General features: G+C 34.2%; 2 non-coding genes across 2 annotated transcripts; both read right to left on the bottom strand.

The window, feature by feature from the left end:
* Positions 1-9,572: 9,572 nt before the first annotated feature.
* On the bottom strand, positions 9,573-9,655 carry TRNAL-CAG. The gene has a single exon. It is a non-coding gene; the product is annotated as a tRNA-Leu (tRNA).
* Positions 9,656-13,990: 4,335 nt separating this feature from the next.
* TRNAL-CAG lies at positions 13,991-14,073 on the bottom strand. Its single transcript has one exon. It is a non-coding gene; the product is annotated as a tRNA-Leu (tRNA).
* Positions 14,074-14,413: the final 340 nt, after the last annotated feature.

Here is a 14,413-nt window from a genome sequence, read left to right as displayed (position 1 = left end):
ATTTAAAATACTGCTTTAAGAAACTTTTTTCAACTGCCAATTAAGTAACTGTTTTGATTTTCAGATTATTAATATAAAATATGATGTAAACTAATAAATATTTCAAATAGATAACTTAAAGGGGAGCAGTGACTCAGTAATTAATGCTACTGCCTTCAGATGTAAGTGAAAAAAAGTCTCCGGCACAATAAAGGATATCCTTCCACAGTAAAGCAGGCAGACCACTCGATAGATGCAAAAATACTTTTAATCCAAAATGTCACGAAAACCAAAGTCAAAAAACACAATCAGAGTCGATTAAGCGCTTTCGTCTCCTACAACGGAGACTTCATCAGAATGAATTAAAATGGTTCAAAATGCGCTTTTTATACACTCTCCATTGTTCTTTAATTAAACAATCAAAGAATTCAAAAACTTGTTGTCTTAAAGTCATAGCGCTACTAACAGATGTAAATATGTAGTGCTCATTTAAAACACATAGATAATGCAGAGTGTTAATACCTAACAAAGCATATTAATTCTATTATTGAACAGTCAAACCCTGGTCAATAAATCAAAAATAAAACAAATTAAATGACAGAAACAGAACCACCAAAAACATATACATCAGTCACAGGCTGAATGTTGAAGTACACATTACGATACCATTACAAAATACCAAGTGTCATCAAGATCTAAATGGATGAATTTAAAAACCTAGATATTCCTAAAACAAATACATAAAGTGTCTACAACTATAAGCATATAAGGGACAGAGTACCTTTTATTATTTGTATAGAAAAAATACACTAAATATCAATGAACAAATATAATAAGAAATGAAAAGAAATGAAAAAATGGAAATAGAACCTGTTGTACTCAATATAGATTTCATCATGTTCTGCAAGTATATCAAGACATCAATTGGTAAATTCTATATGTGGAAGTGTGTGTGTGCGCATAATATGGTTATGTAATAATCATGAATAATAAGTATGCTTCAAAATGCAAATATAAATGAAATATAAAAAATGATACCTATAAAATGTATTAGTACACATATGAGCAAGCTTACATTAATTCATGAATCCATAAATAAATAAATATGTTAGACATGTACATGTTATAAATATATTAATCATATCCATAAATATATAAATAAATATATAAATAAATATATAAATATATTTGATTTTAATATGTAAATATATAAATAAATAAATAAATAAATATTAGCTTCTATATTAACATTGCACATGATAAAGTTAAAAACTCTACATAGTTATAAAATATAAAATAGTGTTAAAATAATATTATTTGTAACTTGCTTGAATTTCGCTATGTTATATACAAATACATTATATTATATGGTCTTGTATTATTTTTATTGTTATTATTTTGTATTAATTTATATTATTTGGTGATCTTGGGGTCTGCGGCCAATAGCTTAAGAGCTGGGGTAATAGAAATGTGGTCATTTAGGCCTTTATCACAACATGCATTCAATTTAAGCTGCCAGATCATTTCTCTGTATTCTACCTTGGTTTCCCAATCACCCCCTCTCTCTAATGGTCCTACCACCTCCAGAACCCAGAACTTAAAATCAGCTTTTTCACATTTCATCACGTGCCTATATAAAGCATTATTCTCGTTACGTCTGTTGATGTCTCTGATGTGTTCATAAATTCTATTTTTTAATTTTCTTTCCGTTTTTCCAACGTAATAGCTTTCACATTCTTTACAGAACACCAAGTACACCACTCCTTTTGTATAGCAACTACTATAATGCTTGGACGTTATCTTAAAGGGAATACTGGATATACTGACTTCCTTACTTTCATAAATGTATAAACATTGAGCACACCTCCCACACTTAAAAGTTCCATGTTTCCTACTTGCCCCATCTATATAGGTGCCTTTTCTTTCCACTATATTCTTAATGTTAAAATTTCTTCTAAAACTAAATTTCAAATTACTCTTAAAAACATCAGTTCTAGTGGCCAGGTGTTTAAACATCTCCCAAATTTCATTCATACTTCTTCTAAACCACCCTGTACCATAAAAATAGGTTGTAGTTAAATAAGGGGTATATTTAACATCTTCAACCACCAAAGGGTTGTCATTGTCACCAGAATTTTCGATAACCGCAGTTTCAGAATTTAAAATAACCACAGCTTCAGAATTTAAAAGTGGAATATATTTTCTTGTGTTTCTTCCTAGAACCACATATTCCTTCACTGAGGAGACCATCTCCTTCGGGTATCCTCTTTCATTAAACAAGCCCTCCAGATAAGCAATCTCCTTAGTGAAGTATACAGTATAAAAAGATGGATATTATTTTAGAGGACAATTTATTGACGGGATTAATAGACATGCCACTATACAACTATTTTAATGTAAAAAAAACAGTTATACCGGGTATTTTCGGAATACCCAAGGTACATAAATCTATACTGGATCCCCCACTCAGACCCATAGTTGCTTCCCATGGATCTAAAACTCAACCTTTGGCAATATATGTGGATGCTATAACTAAACCTATATATTCCAAATGGAAACATATACTAAAGGATTCATGGGATTTTTTAAGTAAAATTGGAAAATGTGCATATTTGGAAAATGTATTCTTCATTACTATTGATGTAAAAGAATTATTCTCTGTCATCCCTCAGGACATCGGGATGGAGTGGTTTGAAAAAATATTGTTAGAAATGGAATGGCTTTCCCCCTTGGATTTTAGGAATGCTTTATTGAATATGGAACTTGTTTTAAAATACAATTTTATATACTTTGAGGGTGATTATTATCACCAGAAGGAAGGGGTGGCCATGGGGTCAGCTTGTGCCCCCATATTTGCTAATACTATTATGTTGTATTGGGAAAGAAACTTTATTTTCAATACTGAACACAACCAGCATATTGTGGATTACTATAGGTTTTTGGACGATATTTTTATTCTTTGGAAAGGGACCAGACAGGAAATAGAGGAATTTGTAGAGTACATTAATAGTACAACTTCATTTTTGAGATTCACCCACAATATCGATACTGATGAGGCCCATTTTTTGGATATAAGATTGATAAAGGATAAGATTAACCAATGTTATAAATCACATATATACAGGAAGGAGCATTTTTCGAATGCCTACCTACATTATAATAGTGACCACCCCAAGCAGTTAAAGAAAAATATAGTTAAGGGTCAGATGATTAGGATGGCCAGAATGATTTCAGACAATGTTGAATTCACTAAGGAGATTGCTTATCTGGAGGGCTTGTTTAATGAAAGAGGATACCCGAAGGAGATGGTCTCCTCAGTGAAGGAATATGTGGTTCTAGGAAGAAACACAAGAAAATATATTCCACTTTTAAATTCTGAAGCTGTGGTTATTTTAAATTCTGAAACTGCGGTTATCGAAAATTCTGGTGACAATGACAACCCTTTGGTGGCTGAAGATGTTAAATATACCCCTTATTTAACTACAACCTATTTTTATGGTACAGGGTGGTTTAGAAGAAGTATGAATGAAATTTGGGAGATGTTTAAACACCTGGCCACTAGAACTGATGTTTTTAAGAGTAATTTGAAATTTAGTTTTAGAAGAAATTTTAACATTAAGAATATAGTGGAAAGAAAAGGCACCTATATAGATGGGGCAAGTAGGAAACATGGAACTTTTAAGTATGGGAGGTGTGCTCAATGTTTATACATTTATGAAAGTAAGGAAGTCAGTATATCCAGTATTCCCTTTAAGATAACGTCCAAGCATTATAGTAGTTGCTATACAAAAGGAGTGGTGTACTTGGTGTTCTGTAAAGAATGTGAAAGCTATTACGTTGGAAAAACGGAAAGAAAATTAAAAAATAGAATTTATGAACACATCAGAGACATCAACAGACGTAACGAGAATAATGCTTTATATAGGCACGTGATGAAATGTGAAAAAGCTGATTTTAAGTTCTGGGTTCTGGAGGTGGTAGGACCATTAGAGAGAGGGGGTGATTGGGAAACCAAGGTAGAATACAGAGAAATGATCTGGCAGCTTAAATTGAACGCATGTTGTGATAAAGGCCTAAACGACCACATTTCTATTACCCCAGCTCTTAAGCTATTGGCCGCAGACCCCAAGATCACCAAATAATATAAATTAATACAAAATAATAACAATAAAAATAATACAAGACCATATAATATAATGTATTTGTATATAACATAGCGAAATTCAAGCAAGTTACAAATAATATTATTTTAACACTATTTTATATTTTATAACTATGTAGAGTTTTTAACTTTATCATGTGCAATGTTAATATAGAAGCTAATATTTATTTATTTATTTATTTATATAATTACATATTAAAATCAAATATATTTATATATTTATTTATATATTTATTTATATATTTATGGATATGATTAATATATTTATAACATGTACATGTCTAACATATTTATTTATTTATGGATTCATGAATTAATGTAAGCTTGCTCATATGTGTACTAATACATTTTATAGGTATCATTTTTTTTTATATTTCATTTATATTTGCATTTTGAAGCATACTTATTATTCATGATTATTACATAACCATATTATGCGCACACACACACTTCCACATATAGAATTTACCAATTGATGTCTTGATATACTTGCAGAACATGATGAAATCTATATTGAGTACAACAGGTTCTATTTCCATTTTTTCATTTCTTTTCATTTCTTATTATATTTGTTCATTGATATTTAGTGTATTTTTTCTATACAAATAATAAAAGGTACTCTGTCCCTTATATGCTTATAGTTGTAGACACTTTATGTATTTGTTTTAGGAATATCTAGGTTTTTAAATTCATCCATTTAGATCTTGATGACACTTGGTATTTTGTAATGGTATCGTAATGTGTACTTCAACATTCAGCCTGTGACTGATGTATATGTTTTTTGGTGGTTCTGTTTCTGTCATTTAATTTGTTTTATTTTTGATTTATTGACCAGGGTTTGACTGTTCAATAATAGAATTAATATGCTTTGTTAGGTATTAACACTCTGCATTATCTATGTGTTTTAAATGAGCACTACATATTTACATCTGTTAGTAGCGCTATGACTTTAAGACAACAAGTTTTTGAATTCTTTGATTGTTTAATTAAAGAACAATGGAGAGTGTATAAAAAGCGCATTTTGAACCATTTTAATTCATTCTGATGAAGTCTCCGTTGTAGGAGACGAAAGCGCTTAATCGACTCTGATTGTGTTTTTTGACTTTGGTTTTCGTGACATTTTGGATTAAAAGTATTTTTGCATCTATCGAGTGGTCTGCCTGCTTTACTGTGGAAGGATATCCTTTATTGTGCCGGAGACTTTTTTTCACTTACATCTGTTGGCGTTGTGCTTTTGGAATGCTACTGCCTTGTTCACAGCTTGTTTACAGGAATACCTCCCAGGTGTGTTATCAATTAGCCTACACTTTAAGTCTATTTGATGACACTACCATGAAGCATAGGGTACTTACATCTAAGTCTTGCCACACATTGTGTTAATAACCTCCCACTTTGTGTCATCATTACTGTTGTCATCTACAATCCCACACCCAGTGTCAAGTTTCTGTAAATGCATGTTTAATCCCATTCGATTTATATTTTTGCTCCTTGTGGATAGCAACCTCTGTTTTTTCGATTCCTATGAAACTCTTTGCTCTTTTTCCATTTTTTCAGTATTGTAGTTCCAATTTGCATTATTGTCTGGTAGAAGTGATATATCTGCTAATATTTCCTACTGTTTCTTTGTGTAAGTGTGTTTGATGTAAATGCATCCTTCGTTTAGAGTCATTCCAATGGACTATAACCAAGCTTTAATTTTTATTTAGTTGTCATGCTCAATCCTTTCCAAACAATTTTGGATTGCTGTATGAACTGATGACCATTACTTGTAATAGCATGGTCCTTTCATCCACAATAATCATGACTGTCAACCACTAACTGCTCTTAATGATGTTCGGGGGCTTAATTTAATTTGTAACCTAATTCCAATGACAATCTTAATTCTCCTTCTCTCTTTAGGAATATGCAAAATAGTGATTAAATAAAAACAACAACACTTAAAACACTTGGAATTGATGCAAACATCTAGTAAACATGTTTACTGTGATACAATGGAATTTAATCCACATAATTTACTTTCTGACATTGGGGAGACAGTCATAAAACCAAATATTTACAAGAAGAAATGAAAGCAATGTGGGAGAAAGATACCCAGAAAGTCCCAATAACAGTAGGTGCAAAAAGATTAATAAAAAAAGAAGAAGAAGAATTTACAGTTGTACTTAAATGTTTTACCAATACACGTAACTCTTCGTATGAAGTGTAGGAGGCAATATGTCGGTGCTGAGAAGAGCACTGTTGGCTAACGTCAAATACTGAAGCAATACAATTTCTTGGACTTTATGCAAAGGTATGTAACAAAACCTAAGCATTTTGAAGAACTTAAATAGTGTATTTTTCTGAGTAACAACTTTTACTGTAATTTGCTGTTCCTACATGTTACAACCCTCGGAGGATACTGTTTTCTTTGTTATGGACTTAGCTTTCAACCCTCCATCTCCAAAATATTGGAACACGACCTCTCATAATATGGAACAAATAGGAAAAATGTTCCACACTTACTAACAACTTTCTCTGTGAAGCACTTAAGATGTTTACAGTTTATTAATTTATAGTTAGAAAAAGTTTTTTATGAATCAATATGATATAATATTACTTATTATGGATATAACTTAAAAAATTCCTAACACTGAATGAACGACAAATCCTTTTGTTGTGAAGCTATGAGAAATATCAGTTCTTTAAGACTCAAAATGAGGAGCATTCGATATAATGAGGTGCACTTGAGAGGTACGGTTATGGAATATACTATCCCAGTACTGACAGAATCCGTACACAAGTAAGGAAATCATATACTACAGTACTGGGTACTGATGTGTTTGGGTTTGCTTTGGGTTTCTCTTTATAATTTTGAATATATTTGCAGGAGACTGATTAATTTCATTCTACGGTACTTGCTTTCACTGAATTGTATACTGATACATCTGGAAGTAGCACATCATTCATATATACATACAGTTTCTGTACTAAAAACCTGTTATACTTAAAGGACAGACATGAGTTAATGGCAATACCTGGAATTTATCGCATAACGTTACGAAGAAATGCATTATTAGTGCTTTCTGTAAAATAACAAAAAAGATGCAAAAAAGTCTATGACAATGTGAAAAAGGGTAATCCAATCGGTGATATTTCAGTTTGGAAGCACAATCTTGTAGGATGGATCAAATTATGTTGTACCACCCCATATATCAGGCACAGTCCTATGATGTTTCTGCCCTCTTAAAGGAATGACAACAGTCATTATAAACAACTGAAGAGGGCAGATTTTAATTTTGCACAGAGATGCAATTCAGAGGACAGAAAAAAAATTCCCTTGCCCATTGCCATATGAGGTAGGAAAGAACTGCTGAGACAGGGCCTAAAACTTAAATTCCTTTTTTTAAAGCTACTGTTATTTCAAGTATTCACTCACCAAGATATTTTAAAGAGAGTCTGTAAAATTGTTTTAGTGTCCATGCATTTTTATAATGTCCTAGATTGGGATTAGCACTTCACACTCTAACAGTATCAAAAACTCAAAAGATCATAATTTCCTTTTCATTTCTTTATATAATCTAACATGCAAAAATGTATGTCCTGCTCACTCATACCTCTCAACCTCTCAGTGCAAAAATATGGATAAAGCCAAAGATAATAGGGGACGAAGGACCAAAAATAGGGACAGATTTTAAATATTGCTCGTATAAACTTAAAAAGTTGTTAGAATAACAGGGTTTGTGTTAGTATGCATTTTATGAAGGACATGAAGTCTGAAACTCAACTGTCTGGTATTATTTAGTGACTTCATTCTGTAGTGATTTTTCAGAAAATCACAATTTTTTTGATGAACAGACCAAACTTATGAGGCAAAAATCTGAACATTTGAGAGGTATGGTCCTGCTTTCACCATTGTTTATCAAATACTTTTCTGCACTTCAGCCTTAACCGACCACAATTGTAATATAATAACATCCCACACAACATCATTGGCATTCAAATGGGCACAGCCGTGAATTTATTGGCATTGTTTTGCCAGTTTTAAATTTAGGAGACGTGGAAACTCAGGATATTCTGGGTGACATTGTTGTGTATCATTTACTGCATCAGTTTCCTAACACTAGAGGGCAACAGCACCATGGCTAACTGGACTTATTCAACATCAGATCAACAGCCCATTATCATGCATGTCACCATTCAGTACTGTTCACAAACTTGCTGTCTTACAATCTGCCAAGAGCAGACCTAGCTATTACGTTCTACACCGTCCTCTAGAGTTACCCTCACTGTGGGAAGGATGGCTAATAATTCTCAGACCCTTCTCCCACCTATCTGGGTTTGCCTTGCCAGTCACGCCATCTACTCACATAACTGCAACAGCATAAAACTAACTACTTACACCCACTGAGAAATGGAAAAACTGAAACAATAAAACTGTGGTTAAAACAGTAAGTTCCTCTTGAACTCCTAATATGATAGATCACCCCTGTAGTCATAGGGTAGTATTCCCTATCCTCAGTGAATGCACTCTCCCTGATATAGCTACCAAGGTTTTGAAAGCAACCCATTTTGTCTCTCACCTGCTTTTATAAGAGGAGTAGGTTTGGGTGGGAAAACACTGTCCTGGAGATCTCAGCTGTGAATGAAGGTGACTCCAGTGGGACCCGGCCTCTTCTCTGTTCTCTCCAAAGACTGCCTTTTCATGCTCCAGCCCTTAACACCTTCCTAATCTACCCCTACCTTTCCCTGATCCCCCTCCCCCAGTTAAAGCTATCTCTGCTCGGACAAATTAACCCTGGCTGCTAGCCAGTCTGTATTGTACATCTACATTTTCTAGGAGCTTTTCTTACACTGCATTCTCCTCAAATGGACACTGTGACCCACTCAGACTTTTCTAGTGACCAAAAGCAAATAAAATAATAGATAAGATATCTACATGTATGTATATAGATAGATAGATAAATAGGAGAACTAATCTATCAGAGTGACTGCAAACATATCACTGACTTTCATACTGAGGGTTCTCAGACATAGCCATATTCCTCACTAGTTCCATTCTAAGTGAAAGAAAGTGCGATGTAACAGCAGAGACTTGGGCAGTATAATCTCATCAGCTGTGCCACATAGTGTATTATGAACGAGAAGTAGCTTTCCAAACAAACAAGAGCACTTCAGCATTTCTGCCCTATTCAGGATCAGAAAAAAATTAAAGTTAGTCCCAAGTATGTATCTGTTCAAAGGGTCACTCTATGGTTTTACATGGCATGCAGAAAAACTAGTGAGTTACTGGGCTGCTGGAAATTTTGGACTATGTATAACTTAATAACAAGGTAAGCACATTATGTATTTTCAGAATTTTTCTGTCTTGTTCTTTAAGACTTCATTACATTAAGACCAAAGCGAAAGATATCTTAGTGCTATCATAATACATACTAAATAGTAGAAAAGGATTTGTCAGAAGTGGGATTCGAACCCACGCCTCCAGAGGAGACTGTGACCTGAACGCAGCACCTTAGACCGCTCGGCCATACTGACGTTTAAAGTACTGTTTTAAGAAACTTTTTTCAACTGCCAATTAAGTAACTGTTTTGATTTTCAGATTATTAATATAAAATATGATGTAAACTAATAAATATTTCAAATAGATAACTTAAAGGGGAGCAGTGACTCAGTAATTAATGCTACTGCCTTGTTCACAGCTTGTTTACAGGAATACCTCCCAGGTGTGTTATCAATTAGCCTACACTTTAAGTCTATTTGATGACACTACCATGAAGCATAGGGAACTTACATCTAAGCCTTGCCACACATTGTGTTAATAACCTCCCACTTTGTGTCATCATTACTGTTGTCATCTACAATCCCACACCCAGTGTCAAGTTTCTGTAAATGCACGTTTAATCCCATTCGATTTATATTTTTGCTCCTTGTGGATAGCAACCTCTGTTTTTTCGATTCCTATGAAACTCTTTGCTCTTTTTCCATTTTTTCAGTATTGTAGTTCCAATTTGCATTATTGTCTGGTAGAAGTGATATATCTGCTAATATTTCCTACTGTTTCTTTGTGTAAGTTTGTTTGATGTAAATGCATCCTTCGTTTAGAGTCATTCCAATGGACTATAACCAAGCTTTAATTTTTATTTAGTTGTCATGCTCAGTCCTTTCCAAACAATTTTGGATTGCTGTATGAACTGATGACCATTACTTGTAATAGCATGGTCCTTTCATCCACAATAATCATGACTGTCAACCACTAACTGTTCTTAATGATGTTCGGGGGCTTAATTTAATTTGTAACCTAATTCCAATGACAATCTTAATTCTCCTTCTCTCTTTAGGAATATGCAAAATAGTGATTAAATAATAACAACAACAATTAAAACACTTGGAATTGATGCAAACATCTAGTAAACATGTTTACTGTGATACAATGGAATTTAATCCACATCATTTACTTTCTGACATTGGGGAGACAGTCATAAAACCAAATATTTACAAGAAGAAATGAAAGCAATGTGGGAGAAAGATACCCAGAAAGTCCCAATAACAGTAGGTGCAAAAAGATTAATAAAAAAAGAAGAAGATGAATTTACAGTTGTACTTAAATGTTTTACCAATACACGTAACTCTTCGTATGAACTGTAGGAGGCAATATCTCGGTGCTGAGAAGAGCACTGTTGGCTAACGTCAAATACTGAAGCAATATAATTTCTTGGACTTTATGCAAAGGTATGTAACAAAACCTAAGCATTTTGAAGAACTTAAATAGTGTATTTTTCTGAGTAACAACTTTTACTGTAATTTGCTGTTCCTACATGTTACAACCCTCGGAGGATACTGTTTTCTTTGTTATGGACTTAGCTTTCAACCCTCCATCTCCAAAATATTGGAACACGACCTCTCATAATATGGAACAAATAGGAAAAATGTTCCACACTTACTAACAACTTTCTCTGTGAAGCACTGAAGATGTCTACAGTTTATTAATTTATAGTTAGAAAAAGTTTTTTATGAATCAATATGATATAATATTACTTATTATGGATATAACTTAAAAAATTCCTAACACTGAATGAACGACAAATCCTTTTGTTGTGAAGCTATGAGAAATATCAGTTCTTTAAGACTCAAAATGAGGAGCATTCGATATAATGAGGCGCACCTGAGAGGTACGGTTATGGAATATACTATCCCAGTACTGACAGAATCAGTACACAAGTAAGTAAATCATATACTACAGTACTGGGTACTGATGTGTTTGCATTTGCTTTGGGTTTCTCTTTATAATTTTGAATATATTTGCAGGAGACTGATTCATTTCATTCTACGGTACTTACTTTCACTGAATTGTATACTGATACATCTGGAAGTAGCACATCATTCATATATACATACAGTTTCTGTACTAAAAACCTGTTATACTTAAAGGACAGACATGAGTTAATGGCAATACCTGGAATTTATTGCATAACGTTACGAAGAAATGCATTATTAGTGCTTTCTGTAAAATAACAAAAAAGATGCAAAAAAGTCTATGACAATGTGAAAAAGGGTAATCCAATCGGTGATATTTCAGTTTGGAAGCACAATCTTGTAGGGTGGATCAAATTATTTTGTACCACCCCATATATCAGGCACAGTCCTATGATGTTTCTGCCCTCTTAAAGGAATGACAACAGTCATTATAAACAACTGAAGAGGGCAGATTTTAATTTTGCACAGAGATGCAATTCAGAGGACAGAAAAAAAATTCCCTTGCCCATTGCCATATGAGGTAGGAAAGAACTGCTGAGACAGGGCCTAAAACTTAAATTCCTTTTTTTAAAGCTACTGTTATTTCAAGTATTCACTCACCAAGATATTTTAAAGAGAGTCTGTAAAATTGTTTTAGTGTCCATGCATTTTTATATTGTCCTAGATTGGGATTAGCACTTCACACTCTAACAGTATCAAAAACTCAAAAGATCATAATTTCCTTTTCATTTCTTTATATAATCTAACATGCAAAAATGTATGTCCTGCTCACTCAAGCCTCTCAACCTCTCAGTGCAAAAATATGGATAAAGCCAAAAATAATAGAGGACGAAGGACCAAAAATAGGGACAGATTTTAAATATTGCTCGTATAAACTTAAAAAGTTGTTAGAATAACAGGGTTTGTGTTAGTATGCATTTTATGAAGGACATGAAGTCTGAAACTCAACTGTCTGGTATTATTTAGTGACTTCATTCTGTAGTGATTTTTCAGAAAATCACAATTTTTTTGATGAACAGACCAAACTTATGAGGCAAAAATCTGAACATTTGAGAGGTATGGTCCTGCTTTCACCATTGTTTATCAAATACTTTTATGCACTTCAGCCTTAACCGACCACAATTGTAATATAATAACATCCCACACAACATCATTGGCATTCAAATGGGCACAGCCGTGAATTTATTGGCATTGTTTTGCCAGTTTTAAATTTAGGAGACGTGGAAACTCAGGATATTCTGGGTGACATTGTTGTGTATCATTTACTGCATCAGTTTCCTATCACTAGAGGGCAACAGCACCATGGCTAACTGGACTTATTCAACATCGGATCAACAGCCCATTATCATGCATGTCACCATTCAGTACAGTTCACAAACTTGCTGTCTTACAATCTGCCAAGAGCAGACCTAGCTATTACGTTCTACACCGTCCTCTAGAGTTACCCTCACTGTGGGAAGGATGGCTAATAATTCTCAGACCCTTCTCCCACCTATCTGGGTTTGCCTTGCCAGTCACGCCATCTACTCACATAACTGCAACAGCATAAAACTAACTACTTACACCCACTGAGAAATGGAAAAACTGAAACAATAAAACTGTGGTTAAAACAGTAAGTTCCTCTTGAGCTCCTAATATGATAGATCACCCCTGTAGTCATAGGGTAGTATTCCCTATCCTCAGTGAATGCACTCTCCCTGATATAGCTACCAAGGTTTTGAAAGCAACCCATTTTGTCTCTCACCTGCTTTTATAAGGGGAGTAGGTTTGGGTGGGAAAACACTGTCCTGGAGATCTCAGCTGTGAATGAAGGTGATTCCAGTGGGACCCGGCCTCTTCTCTGTTCTCTCCAAAGACTGCCTTTTCATGCTCCAGCCCTTAACACCTTTCTAATCTACCCCTACCTTTCCCTGATCCCCCTCCCCCAGTTAAAGCTATCTCTGCTCGGACAAATTAACCCTGGCTGCTAGCCAGTCTGTATTGTACATCTACATTTTCTAGGAGCTTTTCTTACACTGCATTCTCCTCAAATGGACACTGTGACCCACTCAGACTTTTCTAGTGACCAAAAGCAAATAAAATAATAGATAAGATATCTACATGTATGTATATAGATAGATAGATAAATAGGAGAACTAATCTATCAGAGTGACTGCAAACATATCACTGACTTTCATACTGAGGGTTCTCAGACATAGCCATATTCCTCACTAGTTCCATTCTAAGTGAAAGAAAGTGCGATGTAACAGCAGAGACTTGGGCAGTATAATCTCATCAGCTGTGCCTCATAGTGTATTATGAACGAGAAGTAGCTTTCCAAACAAACAAGAGCACTTCATCATTTCTGCCCTACTCAGGATCAGAAAAAAATTAAAGTTAGTACCAAGTATGTATCTGTTCAAAGGGTCACTCTATGGTTTCACATGGCATGCAGAAAAGCTAGTGAGTTACTGGGCTTCTGGAAATTTTGGACTATGTATAACTTAATGACAAGGTAAGCACATTATGTATTTTCAGAATTTTTCTGTTTTGTTCTTTAAGACTTCATTACATTAAGACCAAAGCGAAAGATATCTTAGTGCTATCATAATACATACTAAATAGTAGAAAAGGATTTGTCAGAAGTGGGATTCGAACCCACGCCTCCAGAGGAGACTGCGACCTGAACGCAGCGCCTTAGACCGCTCGGCCATCCTGACATTTAAAATACTGCTTTAAGAAACTTTTTTCAACTGCCAATTAAGTAACTGTTTTGATTTTCAGATTATTAATATAAAATATGATGTAAACTAATAAATATTTCAAATAGATAACTTAAAGGGGAGCAGTGACTCAGTAATTAATGCTACTGCCTTGTTCACAGCTTGTTTACAGGAATACCTCCCAGGTGTGTTATCAATTAGCCTACACTTTAAGTCTATTTGATGACACTACCATGAAGCATAGGGTACTTACATCTAAGCCTTGCCACACATTGTGTTAATAACCTCCCACTTTGTGTCATCATTACTGTTGTCATCTACAATCCCACACCCAGTG

This window comes from Protopterus annectens, chromosome 8.part0 (assembly GCF_019279795.1).
Source record: "Protopterus annectens isolate FY-2018-M chromosome 8.part0, PAN1.0, whole genome shotgun sequence".
In the NCBI taxonomy this organism is placed as follows: Eukaryota; Metazoa; Chordata; order Ceratodontiformes; family Protopteridae; genus Protopterus; species Protopterus annectens.
The sequence above is the reverse complement of the archived record's forward strand: the minus strand, read 5'-3'. Positions and strand labels throughout refer to the sequence as shown.